The sequence below is a fragment of the Anser anser genome (assembly GCF_964211835.1).
Source record: "Anser anser genome assembly, chromosome: 12".
NCBI classification, from domain to species: domain Eukaryota; kingdom Metazoa; phylum Chordata; class Aves; order Anseriformes; family Anatidae; genus Anser; species Anser anser.
In genome coordinates, this window is record NC_139733.1 from 15286347 (window position 1) to 15309183 (window position 22837).

The window sequence follows — 22837 nt, forward strand, 5'->3', positions numbered from 1 at the left end:
CAGTGCCACATAATGTCACAGCTGAGAGAAATTATCTCCCAGAGACAACTATTCTGTCATGGTATCTTGTTTCTCTCCTTCTTTGGAATAAAGAAACTCAGATAACAAACAGAAATGCTACATTCTTTATGGCCTTTAATTCTGTGGAGACAGGACTGAACTCTATGGCATCTTTTAAGGAAATAATCAGTAATGAACTAATTTAGCTTGTGCAGTTATTGCTGAAAATTTGATTGTAGAAGACAGCTTAATGGACAAAAGATGATGATAAACACTTGAAAAAATTCTTATTTTATTTAAAAAATGCAACAATATCAATGCTTCGACAGCAGTCCTGTGATGAACTTTAATTTTCTCTCTTAATTTGAAAGTAATCGAGTAGAAAGTTGACAATGTCTTCTGAGTTTTTTTATTTCTAGCTTAAGAAACAGTACAGAACAAATAGGTTAGGGAATATTTAAGAGCCTCTAGTAATGTTCCACACGTTTCCCCTCAGACTTGACTTTGATTCACAAAAACCATCATTTGCACTGTTTCTGAAATGTGACATGTTGGAGTCCTGCACAATTTTAGGTTTAGAGATTCAAGACACATTTGTAACTGAATCTGTAGCATAGCCACAGATCAAAGTGATGATTAAAATCTAAGTTCTGGTGGGAGTTCAATCACTTCAAAGGCTGTACATAGCAACATTAACATCCAGCCATGCATTAAAGACTCTGTGGCTGGTATCAGAAGTCCCAGAGGGAAACACGGCAGTCTTTCTGTGCAAGTAGATAGCACTCACAATACTCAAAAGTTTAAATCTCAACTGCTGCCAAACCCTCTTGGACAGCGAGAAGTTTTCTTGTGTTTATCTCAAGAAGAGTAGCTTTTTTTTTTCCTTGCTAAAATAGTAACAACAGAATTTCCATATATGAGATTAGACGCACTGCTGTTACCACACAAATGCAGTGTGAAGAGCAATCTCTACATCAATTGCACACAGACATCTGCTCCATAAATCAAAAAAAAAGTTATATTAAAATCATCATTTTCTACTGCAACACTCAGGAACACTTGTGCTGTATTCCTTTGTTGTCTTATTCAATAATACCTCTGCACATAAATGGTACAAACACAATCAGTTTACCTCTGCTATTATTTATTATTCATGTTGTGGGAGCACATAGAAACCCCAGCCATGGGGCCTTGATCTTATTTGTACTTGCTGAACAAATACATCCTAAAAGACAAGTCACTGTCCTGAAGAAACATTTTATTTACTACCTAAACAGAAAAGACAGACAAAGGGTGGGAGAGGAAATAACAAGGTGAAATGTCCTGCCCACAGTCACACAGCTAACCACTGACATATTGAGGACACGCAGCAAGCCACTGTTAAGTCCAATAATAGAAATCTGGTCAATGGGATCACTTCAAAGAGCTGAACTCCCCAGCTTGGCCTCTGGAGTACAGAGTGTTTTGACTACAACCACCTTTTCATAGAAACTGCCCCAAATGATCTTATAAAGTGGTTGTACATCTCAGATGTAATGAGACCTCACAAAGAAGCTAACGGATTTGAGGGGTTGTATGGGATATACGCCACTGTTGGGGATCAGCAGCACAAGTTCCCTCTGTGAGATGCCCAGTACGTCAAGATTTCTTACATGCCACACCATGCAGGACATGTTTCTTGTGGTCTCTCACAGGGCTACTATATTGCAAGTTTGCCTGGGCAGGGCTAAAAATACATTTATTTACTCATGCCTGTCTCAGTAGCATAAGGAGCAATTACTGCTTATGGGGATTGAACGTGGAAGTCTGCAGTGATTAAAGAACTGAGCATGGAAAACAGCTCGATCACCTTCACCACTCCTGAAAGACTCAGGCTTATTAGGTTCATCTATGCATGCAGAACAATGTTAATTCACCCAAAAAAGGATGGCGGGAGAGGTGAAAGTTTGCTACACATCCCCAGAGCTTACATATGGCACTGATGAGCTACAAGGGATTAAAAAAAAAAAAAAAAAGGAAGTGGTCCTTCGATTGCAGCGTGACTGGAGGAGGTGAAACGTGTCATGTCTGGCTTTCTACAGAAACAGAAAGACTCATTTATTATCCAGCTCTCCACCCAGAGATTTATATGCACAGACACATCTAAAAGGTGAACAATGTAAAACTTCATAGTTGCATCTAAAAAGGTAGAGAAACTTAGGAAACACTAAGACTGACTTGCTGACTCCTGGTCATCTCAGATGAGATCCCAGGACACGTTTCTGTGTAAACAGACAGGTCAGCACCAATGTTCAGCGCAAAGCACAACGGAAGTAACAATATCCCACCTAAATTAATTCCCCTCCTGCCTTTAATAAGACATCAGATTTTTCTTACCACATTTTCACGTGCTGTCTTAAATAATGACACTGACTTTTTCTGAAGATGTGGCTGCATTTTCTGACAGATGGAATAATTTTATGTATTGTTTTACCTACCTCACTGGGGAGCTTTGCAGCATAATTAAAAAACAGGACAGATGAAAAGGCTTACAGCACAACTACATCACTGCAATATAAGAATCACTTGAGCGTCACTTATTGCTTCCTGGTTCCCAAGGATGAAGCAGACATTGTAATGCTTGCTGTATGCCAGGCTGTTTGACTCCTCCTGGTAAGTGACTGGAGGGCAAAACAAATGCAGAAATCCTGCCCCATAATTGCTTGCCACCAGCACAGCATCTAGACCTCTCTTGACATCCGTATCCTAAAATATTACCTATATCAGAAAAATCTACTCTATCAGAGGAAAGATCAAATGAGTAACAGGACCTCACAAGGTTAAGCATGAAACAGGGAAGAAAGAAATTCAAACACTCCACAAGCAGTGTATGAACATGAGCTACTCTAGCTGATCACTCTCTGGCCACAATCCAAGCATGCAGCGAAAAAATCAACACAGGAAAGACAGACATTGTCTTTTTTTTTTTTTTCCTGAACAAAGGAAAGAGTGGAAATGTTTAGTTTTGTGTTTGTTTGTTTAAAAAGTTTTTGACTGCCTTGGAATGGAAACTAGTTATAAGGCCTCCCATGAAGTCAGAAAATCACCAGGAACTGGGTACTTGCATAAAGCTTGTGTGAGATGTGTGGTTAAATGGATGCAAATAGATGACATTAACTTCCATAACATAAAAATCCATAAAGCAAGAAAACAGTAGATCACAGCTGAACCACAAAGGCCTTGTACACAGATGTTGTTACTAAGGTCAAAAACACTTTATCCTGGCATGCAGTAATATCCCACAAGGTTTGTAGGTATCTGTTCTGTAGTGTGAAGTATTTGCAAGATCAGCAAAACAAAAAAAAGTTATTGATTACTCTACCATTAAAAATCAGTTGACACAAAGTCCTCTGTGAATTGGCAGCGCTTAGTACCAGAGATATACTCATTGCAGATCTTTCTAGTGACAAGATGAAACAACAAATTGACTATGCAGGCACACTTCTTTTCTCACATTTGCCTTGGAAATATTGGTGTGAAGGAAAAAAAAAAAGACAACCAGGAATATTCGTTGTTAGACAACCTACAGCATATTATTTATTTCACTTGAATTTTGCATTTCTACATTAGTAATCTAAAAAGAAAATATTGGTAGAGAAAAGTTCAAAAGTTCTACATGCTACTGTAAAAAGGGGCAATGTATAAAGGAAAACCAACATCAGGCAAAGAGCTCTTTGCAGTGCAACAGCTAGAGGAAGCAGACTGAAAGAGTTTGGACTATTTATATTTGCTAACAAATTAAGCTAGCTGTGTTGTCAAATATATATATATTTGCTACAATGTTATTTTTAAATAATTTGTGTTTTTTGTTTGTTTTTGCTCCTTCTTTTACTAACAGGCTTATGTTTCCTGATCAGGTTCAGCAAAAACAAGAAACATATTTTCTTATGTAAAGCTAAAAACATTCCGATACGGTTGGTTTTCTGACATGCATCATGACACTTCCTCTACAGAAAGCGTTTAAGATACCAAGGGAGAAATGCAACACTCAGGGATATGTTCCTGTTTAGCTATCTGCAAAAATCAGATCTTGGCAAACCTACAAGGCAACAGGATATCTAACAAGCCCTTCTGGCCATAAACACAGTTTATTGTTATATAAATACGATAATGTGAAAACTTCTTGGACAAGAAATTGTAAGCCTTGTATTTCTAGCCATCTTTTACTAATAAAATCTCTGTCCCAGTCTGTATCTCCTTGAAATCCTGTCCTTACATTGGTACTCCAAGTCAGCCTTGTCTTTGTTTGCTTTCCACTCTCTGATCTCTCAGCAATTCTTCAGAAAACTTTCATTTTCCCTGTCATTTCTCTTCTTGGTGGCTGTCAGTACAATGGCTCCTTTCCTTTCCCCGGCAAGAACACATGCACACTGGCTCAGCTCCGCGCTCTCGCAGACAGCACACCAGGATGCACCCTGCCGCAACAGACCGTGACTGCTGCCTGTCTTGTTGGCTCAGGGCTATCGTCTGACATTGTGACAAATCTCATCTCTTCCGCTTACACCTATCCCCGAAGTTCTGAAAAAATTCTTAGCCTGTTATTTTGGTGATCCTCCCTCCCTCTTTGCATCCCTGCACTAACTCACTCCATCTTCTTTATTCCACGTGAAACTGGTCTTCCTTTCAAGGCCCACTACAACCTCACCTCTCAAGATCAATATCAAGATATAGACCTCCATCACCAGCTGGACTTCCCTGTCTGATTCTGTTCTGCTGTAAAATATTTTATTTTAAGATAAGATGACATTTGTTTAATTGCAAGCATGATCGTAAGACTTCTGCTACAACAGGCAATGCCTGGTAATAGTTTTGTTTCGCTTTTTAAATAAAGCAAACTGATGTACTTATGCTTTTTAGTCAAAAATCAATTCCTGCCAACATTTTCAAAAAGGCAAAATTACATGAGCTAGGCATATAGAAATCTCAAATAGGCAGAAGATGAAATATTGTCAATCTTCATCCACTGAATTTGTATTATGGAATACATTTTGTGCATAGAGGATAACTGTGCATTACTTCTTTTTACATATGGCAGATGTTTATTCCTCATTCTTGTTATACAGTATAACTTAGTGGGAATTACCACACATTTCCTTAAAGAGCAGAATTTAACCCCGGATTTTGCCTTGTAAAATTACAGTGTGGCTTTTATCCTAATTTATTCTAAAAATACACTAATCCACTGTTCTCTATCAGTTTAGGAGTGTGGTTACAAGCAATCTGTTGCAGTTGGTTCTCTGTTTGCTGGGTGGCTACACAGACATCACCTGCGAGCAGCCACAACGTAAGCGAAACTACTCATCAGTTTCCACTCATCTGTCATGTAGACAAAACCAGCTAGTGCAGAACTGGTACAGCCTGATGCCAGACTTATCAGATATTATTTTAACATTTATCACTAAATTGGGTAAGTCCAGGTACTGTCTTGCCACCAATCTCTCTGTCCTACCTTGTGCAGGGAACAATGTTAAACCCAAACCAGTGCTGTGTAATCCTGCCCATGTGCCCGACCCAACCAAATCTCAGCAGATGTAACGGTATGTGATTGCATGGAAAAAATTGGATGCCTTAAATGAAAAGCTGCTAAGTGATTTTCAAGAGATGTAAAACAAACAGAACAAGTGCTGTGTTATGGCAAGAATTCTCCTTTTGATCATACACCTTCCTCTTTTTTATCTGAGATGCAGCTCTGACTTCTATCACTTTGAACACCTGGGCCCATAGGAAAAAGATGAGGAGCACCACTTAAGCATTGCAGCCCGCACCATGCCTCACCTAAATCATTTATACAGAGATGAACACATGCAAATCCTACAGAGATTTTGCCTTGTAGTAAGTGTTGGGCTATGGACTGCAGACAGGAATCTAATTGAATTTCTCTGTGAGCATGTGGAAGCACTTTCAGTGTCTCTCTTGCTTGGGGTGCTAAGCGCAAGCATCATTAAATTGACATAACTGCAATAGACTTCAACTAGGCAAGCTCAAGCATTAGACTAAGACTTTTGTCCTAGCTCTATCTTGTCCAGGCCCCTTCCCCTCCAGGACTGCTCCTCGTGTTACGCTCTGAAGTGCTGTTTCACCTAGTCCTGTTTTTTTTTTTTTTAAATTCTTGTATGCCATCAGTGTGATTACCACCTTATTAACATTCAAGCAAAACTATATTCAAGGCCAATATTTAGTGCATTAACAGCACCCTGTCCCAAGATGCAAACCTGTTTGGAGACATTTGTAAACCTAAGCCTTTGTATTCAGTTTTTAATTAATGAAGAAAGCTTAATATGCAATTTTGTTTTTCCATCCATCTGGCACTAGAATTGCTGAGTTGCTTCCACTGCGTTTTCAGGAAGAGTTTGGGGCTATTAGAAGAAAATTACAGTACTCTTTTCTTTCTATGGTCTACTTACCTATTTCAAAGCCAAAAGGTGTTTGGAATCGAGAAGAAAGTATTAGAGAAGATATTTATATTTTTATGCATTCTTTTTACCGGTAGTCACAGGACGTTTTAAATACAAGCAGAAATACAGGACCTTTTCTCTTTATTTGCCTTTTTGTATGTTTTTGCTTTTCTGTGTCAGGTCTCTGCATTTTTTTTCCAATTCAATCTTAACACATACACACACAAAACTGCAATTAACACACTGTCCATAGTTTGAAAAAGGCTCAACCTTACTGTTTCAACTCAAAGACACTGCTGTAGTATGATTATTAAAAGTGGAATATTTTTACATTGCAATCTAGCACTTGTTCTATCGAGCAATTACTTATCCTCTTGGGATAATCTTCAGGGCAGTATAGTAAGTTTTTAAATGAAAATCTCTGAGTCTTTTCCTTCTGATACGTACACACTTTTTACTGAAGGAAATGTTTGTGAGCTCTGCAGAGTGTTCTGTAGTATTCCTCTATAGACATTCCTCATTGCCTGTTACAACTTTACCAATTACCATATTATAAAGAAACACAGAGAAACTAGAAACAACTCCCCCCGTCCCCCCCAGCTAAAATCAGAGAAGGGAGAACATACAAGGAGCTGCTCTTTTTCTGACAAAGTTTCATTAGATATCCTGGTGGAAACGTAACACGGAACATATGTTCATAAAGTGAACATCTGATTAATTCTATGTTTTTAATTGATCCATTTCTCAATACATAATGTATGAATTATCATATCTAGGTTGCACTGGAAAGCTCACTTGAAACCCTAGAATATGCAGTAGAATAGGCTTTTGGGGATTTTTAGCAGAAGATAAGCTTTAACTCAGGTCATTTTTCCTTGACGTTTCTGAAAGGCATCCAGCACACCCTGCTTCACAATGGCTCCCTGAGAGGCATTGCCTGTGACACCCTCAACACCAGAAGTACCACTGCCCGCCCAAGCTGGCCAAGTAATCCATCAGGGCCAATCTCTTGCTGTGGGATTGGCAACAACCAGATGCCACACCAGAAGTTGAATGTCTCTTAACAGTATATCTAATTATCTATATTATCCAGGGGAGGAAAAGAGATTTCTTTATATCTCCATGTCGCAATCAATAAGTGCAGAACTTGGATTTATAATCTGATTTAACTATAATTCGTAACTTGTCTAAGGCAACCACATATGTTATTCTTCAAACAGCAGCTACCAAACACTAGATACAAACTCCTGAGCTCATTACTGCAAACATCAACAAAACCATCAATATTTTCCTTCTGTGGAAAACAAGGGCGTGTCTACACGCCTATCATAGCCATCTATCAAAAGCTTCATGTTAATTATCTTCCCTACACAAACATTTACCACAAGACCATATATAGCTTCTTCTATAAGAAGAATCAGAGAAAGATGAAAAATACAGAGTTTTAACTCAAGGAATTTTTCTAGATACATTTTGTTTCATCAGATTCCAGTGCAAAGGAAAAACACTTCAAAGCTATGGGCCCCAAGGGTGTCAAGAAAACTCCAGGATTTTTAGGATGTCCTTGGATAAGAGGGAAATTTTCATGGAGACTGATTTCTCTAACAAGAATCTGCATGCCTATGTTGACTCCCAATATACTGTGCTTATTTATATAACCCTCAACTTTCACCATTTACAAAAGAAATCAGTAAGTTTTGAAATGATAGGAAAGCGAGGATCTTTGTCTTCTAGCCTAAGATGCTAAAAGCCAAGAAGCTACATATCTAGGCCTACTCCAGTTTGCTATATCCAGTATGAAAAAGGACACAAACTGGCACAGTTTATTCCCCTTGAAACAGGAATTTGAATTTACATTCATTTCTTCTAAACACATCAAAAGGAACATGTTAAAGCAGAATGATACTCCATGGTTCACATGGCGATTACTGCGTGGTCATGTTGTCCATTTCTGTGGCTCTTCTCCTGCACTGTATGTTTTCATTGCTTAGTAATTACAGGAATGCAGAATCAATTAAGAGAAAATAATGAAAGAGAATATATAATTTCCATAAATAAAAAGAGCCACTTTCTTTAGAAATATTATATAAGCAAATGAAGGAAATCAGCTTTAATTTAACAGATGGCAATCCATTTGAAGACACTGCTCACCACTAAGCCATACTTCCTAATTAGAGAATTTGGTCTCTGTGAACCTTTACTTATTACTGAATCATGATCTTTCCTGCCTAAGCTGCTATGAAAGGCTAATTAATAATAATCCGCACTAGCCAATGTGGATAGACTAAAGTGAAAAGAAATTAGATATACATTATCTGGAAATAATGCTCACTCTCTGAAAAATAACTAAAGGACTTTATTGACTTAACTTGTTTAACAAATGACACTTAAGTAATTCATTGACAAGCCAGAACAATGGCGGGACTGAAAGCCTATTAAGCCATTTTTTAGCGGACAGCACACAGCATTGGGTGTAAATTTCTGGTGAATTAATTAAGACTTAAATATTTCAGTGATTAATTTTTATGAAAAAATCATAAAATATAATGATGATCAGGGTAAGAGATTGAGGTTACTCGTATTTATTGACTGGGCTATACCAAAAAATCCATTTAGAAAAAAAATGTTTCCCAGTTCAACCTCAGAATGCCCAAAGCATTCATTGCAAACACTGTGAAAACAAAGTGCTGATACTGCTCTTACTTTTGGTGCATTTTCATCTGTCATGTGATGACTGCTTTTAGCAGACTTTGTTTAGGGAAGAATATTCAACTCAACTTAGAGATACGCAGCATTTCCAAGTCCTATCACCCCAGGCCTGTTTACCTAAGGATATTGCTTAAAACGTTACTGTACCTTGCCCAAAGACCACAGCTTTATCTCCTCTCTTCCCTGCTGAGATTGTGCCATATCCAACCCAACTTGCAGACATGCAAGCCAGCCTTTCCCACCTACCCCAGCTCTGCACCCCTCTTCAGGCTGTCTAACATACTCCACCAGAATCTTACTTCATACAGTGCCTGCCTGCTGCAAGAGGAAGAGGTCCTCATTTATTATTTTATTTTTTGGCTTTACCACTTTAGAGCAAACCACTCAGCTCAGCCTGCCCTGCTAGGACCAAAAACGATTTGCATCTATCCTTCTTCCACATCCAAGTCCCAGTCTCACACAGGACCCATACACCTACACAAAGAAGCAGCGAAGCCATGGATGTGCACAGTGCATACCCAGAAAAAATCTCTCTCCAATCCACAGGAGACACTCAGTTTTTAAAACGTGTGGGGGACACTAGATCACCCACACTGACCTCCATTTTATGGCACATTAGACTTCTCCAAATTACCATTCCAGTGAGATCTGGTTTAGGGCAACCAGCTGACTTTGCAAGATCAGGGCTAACCTCTTCTATCCCATAGGAAGTAATAACAAGGAAAAGAAACTCAGGAGAAAATCAAAAGAAAATAATTTCCTGGCATTCTAGCCTTAGCTGTTATCAATGCATATTGCATTTCACTTCATCTTCTATACAACTCCTAGCATATTCAGCACCTCTGATGGAAATCAGTGTGGTAAGATGACAACAAACATACCCAAGGCTCTTCAGCCCTCTTGGCTGTATCACTTCTATTTATCTGTTGTCTGCATAAGTCCCTTTATTATAAACTCTTTCTGGAGGCTAAACATTAATGAGAAATATTGAAAGCGCAAAGCTCAGATTTCTGCAAGCTCAATAGAATTTATAATCATTGCAAATGCTTTTCATATAAAAAGCTAATATTTTTAATCTTTTTTTCTTTTTTGAATTAAAAGCCTCTTTCATATTTGATGTATTAACTGTATTAGCATTTGTTCTCTACGGATATCAAATCTTGATTATAATTATTTGCATGTTAATGCTTATTAGTACATCCAACTGGATGTGAACAATAAATAGAAAAAAGTGTAAAGTGCACAACACTTCATGTTATATATTTCTGGAAAAGGATGGGAAACTGCCAGTGATTGCAGCCAAGCCTATAATAATTGGAGTGAAATCTAAGGTGAAACTAATATGAAAACTGTAATTTGGTTTAACATAAGTTAGAGGGCTAGATTAGTTTATTAAATTTGGCTAGAAAATAAAATAAATTGTGTTTCTTCACATTTCCTCAGGTATGGCATTCTGAGTAATGCAAGCAGCTAAATAATGTTGTCCCCATAGTCCTCCTTAATTCACTCAATAAAGTTCACCTGATCTGCAAAGCACAGAGAAATGCCAACACCCCAGGAGCTGGAGAGCCATGTGGTGAACACGGCTCCAACGAGAGCCGAGAGCTGTGCTGGTGGGCATGATGTGTGACTGCACAAGCTGGGTCCCACTGGTCATACTTCAGCTCCTCATCTCTTTGGTATATCAGCACCTGTTTACCCTCAACTGCTTTTAAGCCAGTATCATTGTGGTGACGTTGAGGTTTTGATCTGGTTTTATTTAAAGAAAAAATTGTTTGGGGTCAAATTAAAGGTTTGGCAAGTACAGGAGAATCCTGCTCAGCTTGTTCTTTGGGGTCATTGCCTACCCGTCCCTTTCTCTCAGTTTTTCTCCTCAAGACAGGACAATTATCTCCCCACTCTCACAGGATTCCCTTTTCCTCCTTCAAGCCCAGGACCTTACCACCCTTCTGCACACTGTGCTGAGGGACCACTGTCACGAGGAGGATGGAGAGATGCCCAGAACGACTCCCTGTGGCAGTTTTTGAGAAGAACAGAGGTGGGCTCTGTTACCACTCTCCCAATTTGCTGTGAAATTATCAGTTCTTTGGGACAAAACCTCAGATGAGAGGTCGGCTCTGGATCCCATGGCATTCCGGAGAGCTGCCAGTGTCAGGGAACAGACCACCCCATGTCTGCTGCATGGTGAAGCACCACCAGCTGCTTGTGTTTGCTCTGTGTGGGAAGGGGTAATCTCTGCTTAGGTTATCCCTTGCCAATTTTTTGAACAAGAACTGCTACAAGACATTGAACAATCACTTGGATCGCTACCAATGTGATCTGGACTCTGATTCTTGAGGGCACTTGAAAGTCTCTAAGCACATTCCTAGTCAAATACTGCACTTCAGTCTGATGTAGGACTTGACCCTAATACAATCTTGGCCTGAAGGCAGAAGTACCAGCTAAGCAAGGCACACTAACACCTACGTTGTGACAAGATAACCTCTTCTTTTTTTGTAAAAACTGAGTTTAATTGCAGTTTCATTCATGATAATGACCTACATAATTTCCAATAATTGGATACAATTTATCTTTTCTTAATGAAAAAAGGAAATTAGCAGAGAGAGGATACTGAAAATGCTTCATTTGAAACCTCTTCATTAATTATCAGGATGTCTAAACACCATTTTGAGAACTGTACTTACAGTCTAGCTAATAATTTTTTTTTGATTCTTCTGTAGACCTTACCATAACATTATACTTGAAAAATAGCACCTACTTGTAGGAGGTACCCATTTTACTTGGATACCATTAGCTCCACTTCTGAAGTGAGTGATAACTCCACATACACTTACATACATGCACACTTGGTTATTCCCACAGTTTTCAGTGGGCTTTGTATCAATTGCAGCCTTTTAAAATAGTTATTTTAAAACTAATTAATTATTATAGTTGACCACATGTTCCTCATCACTAGCTCTGATGTCAGCATTCAAAAGATGAAACAAAACAAGCTGGACTTTGAATAGGCTGGTATATCTGCTATGTTCTTGCAGATGACAATGACTAATAAAACTCTGTATAACACACTATATTTACCAAGTCTCATTTTACATTTGTTGACTTACTAAATTACTTTGACATATCTCCAGTTTATGTTCTATTACTGAAGAATAACTACACAACAGATGGCAGTGTGTTTGCATAACAATTTTTTTCAGCAGGTCAAACTACAAGGTGGTTATAGGGATTGATATACATTAGTAAGCATGGGGACTTTTTTGGTAATATCAATCAGCATCAGCAAAGTAACTTCTACACTGGGAAGGAGATATATATCATGCCAGACAATGCTTTAAACAGCAAAGCTGTAGTACCAAGGACTAAGATTAGAGTACAGCCTATATACAGAAACAGAGACTGCTAGATAGAATCTTTTTTTTTTTTTTTTACAAAGAGGAACTTGAGACCTTTAAATCTTCCAAAAATATTAACAGAGAATTGCTATTAAATCACATTGGAATTAATTTGGTATATAGTTAAGTATCTATATCTGTACCTACTGCACTTTTCTGCAACAAGCAATAGATAATTATGGACTACGTCATGTCATCTTAAAATAATATCTTTCAAATTTTGCAAATAATGAAAATTATTGCAAAGGAAAGCTATGCTCCTCTGAGAATCATGCTAGCTCTTTATTAAAAAAAAAAAGGCAAAAACAAAAAAGCAAATTAAAACAAAACCCAGAATCTTTGCTTCATAGAATGGAGCCAAAGATATCTGAATGAAAAGTTACACTTCCCCCTGCACTGCAGACTGAATCAAACTTATTAAACTAATGGGAATACCTTACCTCAGCCACCACTCTGCAATGCTACACAACTTGGCAGTACAAAACAGTCTGATCCTGCGTTCAGACCAAATAACTAGAGAGAGGAGGTAGAAAAAGGCAAACTGCATCTCAGGATGCCTGACTTCAGCTCCTACTGCCACCCCTGTGTGTTGCCTTACCGTGGACAAGTCATTTCAACTATTTGCATTTTAGTAATGAGGACAACAATTCTGAAACCTATAAACATGAGACATTATATCAAAATGAAGTACAGTTATTACTTATAGTTGATATGTGTTATAATAAGAGGTCCTTTCTATTTTGTCGGGTTGGTAAGAACAGATATGTGACATTCCAATTCGTTTGCAAAGAGACAGCTAATATTAAACACTCTCTGTCAATGTCAGGAAAAGAAATAATAAAGAAAGAGTTAACAAGCCACTAATATTGTGTGTTCTTCCTAGAAAAAATATAAAGACAAAGTTCTGATTAAATGGTGCATTTTTTAAAAAAAGAACATCTCTTTTGGCATCCTTTTCCAATGTATGACTGCCATTGGGGAGGGCAGGGAACAGCTGTTTTCAATGAGAAATTCTAGCTTGTCTCTGTGGGTGAGTATTTCTATTTGTGATGTATCCTGCTTAGTGCCAGACCACTAATTTTTAGTAATGCAGACTCTGTCTTTGAGGCACAAAAAGGGTGAAGTGGTGTAATAATTTGGAGGTTGAAAATTCACTGCTTGATGCCTCCCACAGTAAATTTGGCCCAGGAATATTAAGGGGAGTTAAATAAATTGGACAAAGAGGTGTATGGGGAGTAAAAGTGCCAGACACGCTGCCATGAATGAGCAATTAGATGTTCACGAACCAGCTTATCACAAATTACATGCCTACAATATCTATTACTGTAATGACCTTGAGAGTTGACTCATATTCTCCCTTAACCTAATGAGCATGCTGAGTATAATCAATTACGTCTGCAATTAAAATTATAATTTGTCTAACAAACTCTTCTTCGCTTTCAGACATTTCTTAACAAAGCCTGTTACATACTGGTAAAATATAAATATTAATTTTCTGTTGTGTTCTCATTTCTTTTCACTTACTCTATGGCTAATATATTAAATCACATTACCTCTCTCCATTATTTTTTTTCTAAGTTTTCAGCAAAATTTAGCCTAGTTTCAGTCCTGAATGTCACGGGATAATTATAACATTTAACAGCAATTTATCATTTCCCAATAGGATTTGCAACCTGTCTTTGCTTGCCTATTGAAATTTGTTTGCATGTTCCGCTCAACAGTTACTGCAAATATTCTGCCTTTCACTTCTATAAACACACACTTGTCCTGTTTTACTGGAGTGACCAGAAGGTGTTCTGCTAAACAGAGCTGACATCTGTTTGCCAGCCTGGACCTGCTGAGGTCAACTCAACCCAACATAAGCTAAACACAGCCCTAAACGTTAAGAAACAGGATGTCATTCATTGCAATCTGCTGCTAATTATAGAGTCAACCAGGCACACAACGACAGAACAACTTTTCTGCTTATATATCCACGTGATTAAAAAATGCTTGGAAACATTAATAAGGAAATTCAATGTAACCATCAGAAAATGGAAAGAACTCGGAGAGGTGTTTTAAAAGTTGCTCCACACATTTTGTGGAAGGAACAAGTGAAGGACACCTTTCCAGCTCTCAAGAAAAGACAACAACAAATTTAATATATGACTGTTTCAAAACCCCCAAAGTGCCAAAACCCCGCAGTAAGTTCAAAGAACTTGAAGTGAAGCCATGTTTCTCTTAAGTGGGCTTTGCTTAGGTGCTCCTCTCTGTCAGTGACATTAATGCACATGCTGCCAGTGATCAGCACCCATCGGCACGCAGTCACCGCAGCCAGGGGAGCCCTACAACAGCAGCTTGGCTTCAGTCAAGCAAAGGCCAGGATTCACAACAGCAAGCAAAACTCTTCAGGGTATGACACACAGATGCTCCAGGAAGTAGAGCCACCCTAGAACAGTGCTCTGCCCAAGGCAAAACTGTACTAAATCCCTTCTCTAGCCTAGCTGCAACAAGCTAGCTCAGCAATAACGTGCTGCCCACAACTAGATGCATGCCCGGGTCCGTACAGATATGCAGTCTCCCATGTAGGTAGACTCAGTGCTTTCTTACAACAGAAAGCCAGCAATCTGCCTCCCAGCTTCAATCTGCTGCCGGGCAAGCCCAGCAGATACAAGCAAAACACAGCCCTAACTGCTAGCTCGTCTTGCAATCTGCTGTTAATTATACAGCCAACCAGGTCGGCAACACCTGAGGCACAGATGCCATCGGGGAGCTGCTGTGGCACAGCACTGTGCTGAGGAATTGCACCCAAGGAGTTTCCTCGCCTGGGACAGCAGTGTTTTGGCACCTGGCATTTTTCATGCAGAAGGGAATTAGCTGAAAGACTCATTTCATGCTCCTACGGTCTGCTCTTAAAACTCCCAATTACGTGGAAGTGTGTCAAACAGAAGAGCTTTATTTGCATGCTTTCCTTCTGCAACGTGCCTACTTCCCAAGACCATCACATGTTTATTAGTCTTAATGCTTTCTATGAAATATTGATGTCTACCTCAGAAATGAGGAATGATGAAGCTGTGTTATTTATAAGAAGAAAAAAAATCTCACAGAAATGAGTTTTGTTTCCTCCAGATTTTGGATCTTTGTCATTCACTGGACTGGGGCCTGGAGAATGACTGACAGCTGTGGAGCACAGCAGAAAGTGCAGGAAATGGGGAAAAAAAAAGGCTACTTCAGGTACAGAAATAGCCTTTCTGAGGGAGTCACTCTTCTCAACATGGTACAGATACTTAATAAACTATCCCATATTTTGTATTTATTTTTGTCAACAAAAGCTAATCAAAGGTTGCTTATAGTTTGTTTTTTTTTTTTTGAAACTCAATTGTTACACTAAACTGGATTACACAGAAAATTAAATCATAAATCCATGTGACTAGGCCCTGCCTCTGTTGCTCCTAATCACAACTTTGCTCTCTTGAGCACCTCATTTAAGTCAAAGTCAGAGCTTCAAAACTAGTTATGGATTCAATCATTTAATAACATGAAACAGGTAATTGTGTGGGAAAAAAAATTATTATTTAATTAGGCCCTACTGTTAATCAATAGTAATCTATTAATTCATTAATTTGCATATCCCTTTTTTATGTGTGCCCACAAATTCTATTAGATTTTTTTTAATTTATTAACTTTCTACTTTCACCATGCAAAAGGAAGTGCTCAAACTATATATATTAAATAGAGCAAATAACTGAGCAGCAGGAATGCATGTATGCCCTATAGAACTGACTGCAGGATAAGATTTAATACTGAAAACAAGGAAAAGAAATAAAAGAGAAATAACAGAGCCTGGTCTCCCCAGGATACATGCATAATTCTCATTAACGTTAATGAAAGATACTAAGTGTATGTGCACTGAGGGGGAGTTTATTAGAACCTAATAAATTCTGGGAGTTTTCCTTTTTTTTTTAAAAAAAAAAAAAACTTGATAGTTACTGTAACAGTGAACTTCTTTAGGTGAAGTAGAAGATATCTAAAGAAGAAATAAAAACACTACATTAAAACTTGCTTCATAGGTTACTCTCTTACAATGCAACTTAACATACAAAATTATTAGATTTACACGACTAACAATTGTAGGTTCAAATTATAAACTGTATGAATTCGAAGAATTACTTGCACAAGTAGGGTCAAAAGTGTTTGTATGGAAACGGCAGAAGCTCCACTGATTTAGCTCATATATTTTCACAAGTGAACTAAATAATTTATATCAGAGAATAATCTGTCCTTCGACATCAAGGTTATTCTATTTATATGGGACTCAGAGAATTGAACACAGGTTACAGATACATTTCTGCTATGCCACAATCCTGAATCTATCCCATTGTGACTTCACCAAAAGGTCCCAGTTGAAATAATGGCTTCGGTTCTGTTCAAAGATGACTTATTTGTAGAAAAAAAGCATCCATTAAATATGGTCTCAACCGATCCATTCTTTAGTCTGGACAGAAATGCCACCCTGTAATGAAAACTCCTCTCCAAAAGAGTTGAGGCATGCTAGAAGGCTGCATAAGAAAATATCACGGTCTAAATGGCCTCATTGCCTCTTCTACACCTTCTCAACAGAAAACTAATAAAGCTCATTCACGGATCAGTTTCTTTTGTTTAAAAAAAGGAAAAAAAAAAAACAGAAAGAAAAAGACAGAAAGAGTGCTACCTCTGGGCATTATCTCTATTTCAAATACTAAGAACTAGACTCAGCATTCAAGAAATCAAGTAAAGAAATTCACCGTTTCAGATTTTTGACATCTTTAGCAGCAAGATCAAGACAATCATTCACATGAGCACTTTCCATCTGGTCTGGTTTATTTTCTTCCAGCCTCTCACAGAGAGAATTTGGATCAGTGATGTCAGGCAAGAAACTTCATTTTATGTTCTCTAAGGTAGCAGTGGAGGAGGTAAGTCACAGAAAGTATAAAGAAAGAGAAAAGAAAATGGTTTGATTTTTCAGAGGTAATAACCTAGGAGATTGCCAAAAGAGAAACCATTTTTCTCCTTCAAAAGACCTGAGCAATCTGGCAAATACAGGATGGCTTTCCAATCTTCTGCCTTTGCTACAGGGTATAGATATCCTTGCCCCTGGCTGCACAGTCTTGCTCTGAAGCGCTACTGGGCAGGATTTGTTTAGAGGAGACGTGTACATGCACACACCTCACTTAGCACTGGTACAGCACACAGGTACAGGCAGAAACAAATTTGTTTGGACTTTGTGTTAGTCCCAGTCCAGAAACAGGAGCAGCCTATTAGCCCGGACCTGAGCCCATGCTAACAAGTACAGCAGAGAGAAACCATTTGGTTGTTTGCATCTGACCATTTAGACATAACCCGAATATGTTTCATCCATGATGAAAACCAAACTAGTTTCTCAGGGTCCTCCACTTGGTCATGCTGTCCTTTTTCCCTGGAACTGCCATAGCAAAGGATTCCCTCTTTACAGAGTGAGCACTGACCCTATCTCTGAGATGTTGCCAGAGTGCATTGAAGCAGCTTTCAGGAGGGAAAAGGGAAATGAGCCTTGAGAGAGGGGTTTTGCTTTGTTTCGTTGGACATTCTTGGCTTTTCCAGTCTGGCTTGCAATGAGCATGATAAAAAACCCATTGAAGTGTCCAGAACTCCTGACATTATTTTTATTTCAGCTGCAAAAATATTACATACTCTTCACCCTGTCATCCTGTCTGGAGCTTACTGAGCAAGTTTTATTCTATTATTTTAACCCTGGTTTTCCATTTCTAAATTATTTCAAGGAGAGGCTTTTCTTTCTCACAAATAAATCCTACATGGGCTAATAGGGTGCTGCCAGAACAGATGAAAATGTGTGGACTAGATCAAATGTACTTATATCTCACATGTGCTTAGATTTTCAGTAGGTTACAGGACAGTGTAACCACCTACTCTTTCATGTGATAAAACCTTTCTAGGGGCATTGAGCTGGCAAAGACCTCCATTCCCCTGCTACTAGGTGCAAAAACATTACATACACTCTCCATATTTGCTAAGTTTTGGTAACAAACTTTCAATCTGTGCAGACTCTCTGGGGAACTGCAGGGACCGTTTTAGGTAGAGAGCTCTTTATTTTTTTGAAGGGGAGGTGACTTTAAGGGACAAATGGTCCAGCTTAATATTTTTATTATTGGATTAATAAGACAGCCAGGGCTCTAATAAATGGATTCCCTTTGTCTGGCTGAAAATGGGTCATTAGCACGAGCAAAGCACTGACTCTGTCCTTCCTAGGAGACTCAGATGTTACAGCATCCAGTCTCACAGCTAAGGCACCGAAGTTTAACACAGATCAGTCAGCTGAAAATGCCTTTGGGCAAGAACACCCAATAACCTCAACCACAAAGCAGTTTAAAAGTGGGTAAGTGCCTGCTTATAGAAGTGCTGCATCAGTATGAAGAAAAGCATTCCATTTCACTCCTGACCCCTTGGCGTGGTGGATCTTTGGAGAAGTAAAAGCAGTTCCTGGTAGGTAAGAATGCAAAGACAAAGAGAAGTTGCTGCCCAGAGTTGTTGTAGATGCACCATCCCTGGAAGTGTTCAAGGCCAGGCTGGATGGGGCTTTGGACAACCTCTACTAGTGGGAGGTGTCCCCGCCCATGCTCGGGGTTGGAACTGGGTCATCTTTCAGTTTCTTTCCAACCCAAACCATTCTGTGAATCTACAAAAAGTGCAAACCACATGAGGCCAGAACACTGGGACACAGTATTCTGCTATAAAGCACTGTATTAATTTTTAGAAAGAGTTATTCAGAAACCTATTAAACTGAAATATAGCTTTGCAACACTTGCTTAATAAACAATTTTCACCTAATACAAAACACAACAGCATCAAGTTACATGTCTGAATTAAATAGGAATACTTTCATAGATTTTGCACATTTCTTGGAGAGTTACATTCTAGTTGAAAGCAATCTTTTGTAACCAAAAATATGAAAAAGAAACAAAAAAGAAAGCAAGCATGCCCCCTGTAAAATGAAGAGGTTTATAAGATATGAGCTTGACAAAGAGAAGTATTATAGATGAGATGGAGCATGGAAAGAAATTCATACACTAACCACACAAAAATTAATCAGACATTCTTGACTATGCTATTAATGATTTTAGACCTCATGCATTGTCTGGGATTTCAAGAGGTTTTGCATTTGCAGTACAATAGGGTATTTGTAGGACCTGTACTCAAGAGTGGCATTTGATTGATTGTACATACTCTAGGACAGAGAATGATTTAAATGCAAAACATATTGCTGTAACATGGGAACAAAGAAGTGAAAGACACTTTCTAATTAAAACATAGGATTTTTGATCCTAATCTCAGTTATTGTGGGGCAAATGAAGAGCAGCAATTCATGAATTTCTCAACATCCCTCCCCATCTTCTGTTTGTATTTTTTTTGTCAGAAAATACCAATTCAGTGAAACAGAGAGTTTGCAAAAGAGGTTTTGTTTCCATGAAGAAAAAGTTTTGTTTTCAAAATACCCTGTTATAACATTTGCAGAGGAAAATTTTTCCACCTTTCAGCTAGAAATACTTTCTCTTTTTGAAATGAAACTGTTCATAGACAAAAAAAAAAAAGAAAAAGAAAAAAGAAGAGCCTTCAACCTCCCAAATAAACCTTTCCGAATGACTGATTTGTTCAAGATTCTTCTGTCATGAAAATTGTAAATATCTGAAGACGCTCCAGAAAAAATAATTAAAATAAAAAAGAAAGAAGGAAAAAAAGAAAGGAAGTATATTTAAAGCATTTTTTTCAAGCCAGGCATGGGCTGTCCTGGAGCTGCAAGGAGAAGGGTAGAGCATGGGGAGCCCTGAGCAGAGTTTAACCCTTCCCTGCAGTAATCAGCCAGGTCGCTGTGGGCAGCATGATGCAGTGTCCCAGCACAAGCAGGGCTCTGCAGAGCAAGTGCTTGCTTTCCACGTGGACAGGCTGCAGGCACAGCCACCCGCAGCCCCAGCCTCTCTCCAGGCACATGGGGCTCTGCTGATGCCTGATGTGGCTCTGCTGAGGACTGGGAGAGGCACTTCTGTGCTCCCACAGCCATTCCTGAATGGCACACATACTTCATGTTATGCACATGCAAGTACTCTTGCAGGTCTGCATGCATTCCCTGTGATTTAGCTCTCACCCATTATCTCTTGGGGAAAAAAAAAAAAAAAAAAAAAAGCCAGCAAACTGCACCCTGCAGGTCTCCTGCAGAAGGTGAAGGTGGTCATGCCGAGCAAGTGATGAGCTAGATGCTGGATGTAGCCAAGAGAGCTGCATGACTTTTAATATCTGAGTGTACACTAAGGCAAATTAAACAAGCATTTGAGCCCACTTACTTGCTTATTATAGTTTAATTTAGACAGTGTCAATAACTCTGAATAGCTCAGGGGGTATTTTTGGAATTAAACTACATAAAGAGAATATTCATCTAAGAAATCCATATGGTAAGAAAGGAGAGGAGAATTGCTAGCACAGAATAGTAAAATCTTCCTTCTCATTACCATTCTTCAATATAAATCTTCTGAAATTTCTCTTTTACCTTCCTCATTTCTAGTTGCACTTTTTAAATCTTATGGGTTTGGTTTTCTTTTTTTTTGTTTTCTTTACAGACTAGTCCACACAGATATTCTGTGATTGCTGGTCAGGGGTACAGCATGACATTGGCTGCTGGAAATTAAAAATCATCCAGATTCAGAAGTATCTGGATGTTTGGTTGAATGGTGAACTTAGCAGTAATTCACTGCCAAAGAGAATTTTTTGAAAACTTGTCTCCATCCCTTCGGGTAACCTCACAGCCTGATATTTCTAGCTCAGACTTCATTATCCAGGTCTTCATTTCCATTTATCAGTGCCTTGGAGCCTTTGGTATTCTCAGTTAAGATGGTGTCATGTCCATCAATCACTGGGCTATTTCCAAATTCCCAATTTTCTTTGATCTCTTTCAGCCTTCAAAAAACCTCTGCAGCTTTACATGGGTGTATACTAGACACAGACGCCTCTTTTGTCAGCCACTACAATTTTTTAAGAACAGGAATGGACCAGTACAAATTAAGTGGATCTTAAGAAATGTTTTTATTCTAGGTCCTGCATATTATTATATGTATTAAGGAAGGGTCTAAAGACCCATCTGGGACCAGTGCTTTTTGGGGGCCTATGAGCATGGAAAACAAAAAGCAATACAATGTATGCAGTGAACAGGAGTAAGGTCCTGACAATAAACAAACAAACAAACAAATAAATAAATAAATGAGATTTTGTGGCTATATCCATTAATTTTGCTATAGAAAACATAGGTCTGGCTATTAGACCAACACAAGGCCAATTTTGGAAAGGGCCTTGAAGGAAAGGGCAAGAATTATTTAGAGTGAGCAGAAAACTAAAAGCCAGCAAAAGACCTTACATGGTGGTTGGCATAAGGCAAACAATTTGGATGCCCCAGCTGCTTCCCTGTGGCTGTAAGGGCCAGTATAGTCCTAGCTTTGAAAATATACACCATTAACATCCCACAAAAATCTCTCCAGTCTATGTATAGTACCATAATAGAAAGAAAATTATGAGCTGAAAACAGACATACCAGCCCTAAAACTGCTGAATTTGCTGCATTGATTACCCATCTGCAATATTACATATACTCCAACAAAATATTTTTAGTGTGGTTCTCAACACACTTTGAAGAGACTCCTGTACTTAATCAAGTCATTTCTGGACATCCCACAAGCTTTCAAGAGAATCATGGCTCCGAAGAGTAAAGCAAACAAGACCATTTATTCATGTTTCAGTACAATCTGGTTTTCAAAATCTTGCTTTTTCCGTGTTTTTTTTTTTTTTTCTACTTGAAACTTTTAAATCATTTAGAGGTAAAAAGTTTTTACATTTCTCAAATGCCAGCTTATTATTATTATTACTATAATTATTATTAATTATTGTTTTAAGAGAGCAAAAGATGACCTCTAATACTCCATTGAGCAAAGACTCATATCTGCCAGTCTGCAAGGAAAGCAGGCTGAGGCATCAGAAGTGTTGCAGTTAGTGAATTTAATCCTTCTTATGCAATCAGGCTGCAATGTGATCTGATTAAATTTAAAGACTCAGACCTGAAGTCCAGTACTCTAGGTCCAGGGACAGGTAGACAAATAGTGTGAAAGAGCAGTCTCCTGTGGGCTTACATAAACCCTAGAATCTACAGTTCAGGTTAAGATTTCTAAGGAATGCAAGCCAGGTGGATTCATTTAACATAGCATTAAAAACACATCTGGAAAAGAAAAACATGTACATCAGAAATAA

The 22837-nt window shown here is 38.5% G+C and overlaps 1 protein-coding gene across 11 annotated transcripts in view; it reads right to left on the bottom strand.

Moving 5' to 3' along the window:
• The window catches only part of FHIT (fragile histidine triad diadenosine triphosphatase), a 561200-nt gene that overhangs the window by 111101 nt on the left and 427262 nt on the right, over positions 1–22837 (bottom strand). The window contains exon 8 of one of the 11 annotated variants that reach the window (XR_014571693.1): positions 10251–22805. The exons of the other annotated variants lie outside the window; for them this stretch is intronic. The gene's annotated coding sequence lies outside the window, so the exon portion shown is untranslated. Of the gene's footprint in view, positions 1–10250; positions 22806–22837 lie in introns of those variants that run through there. 11 annotated transcript variants of the gene reach the window in all.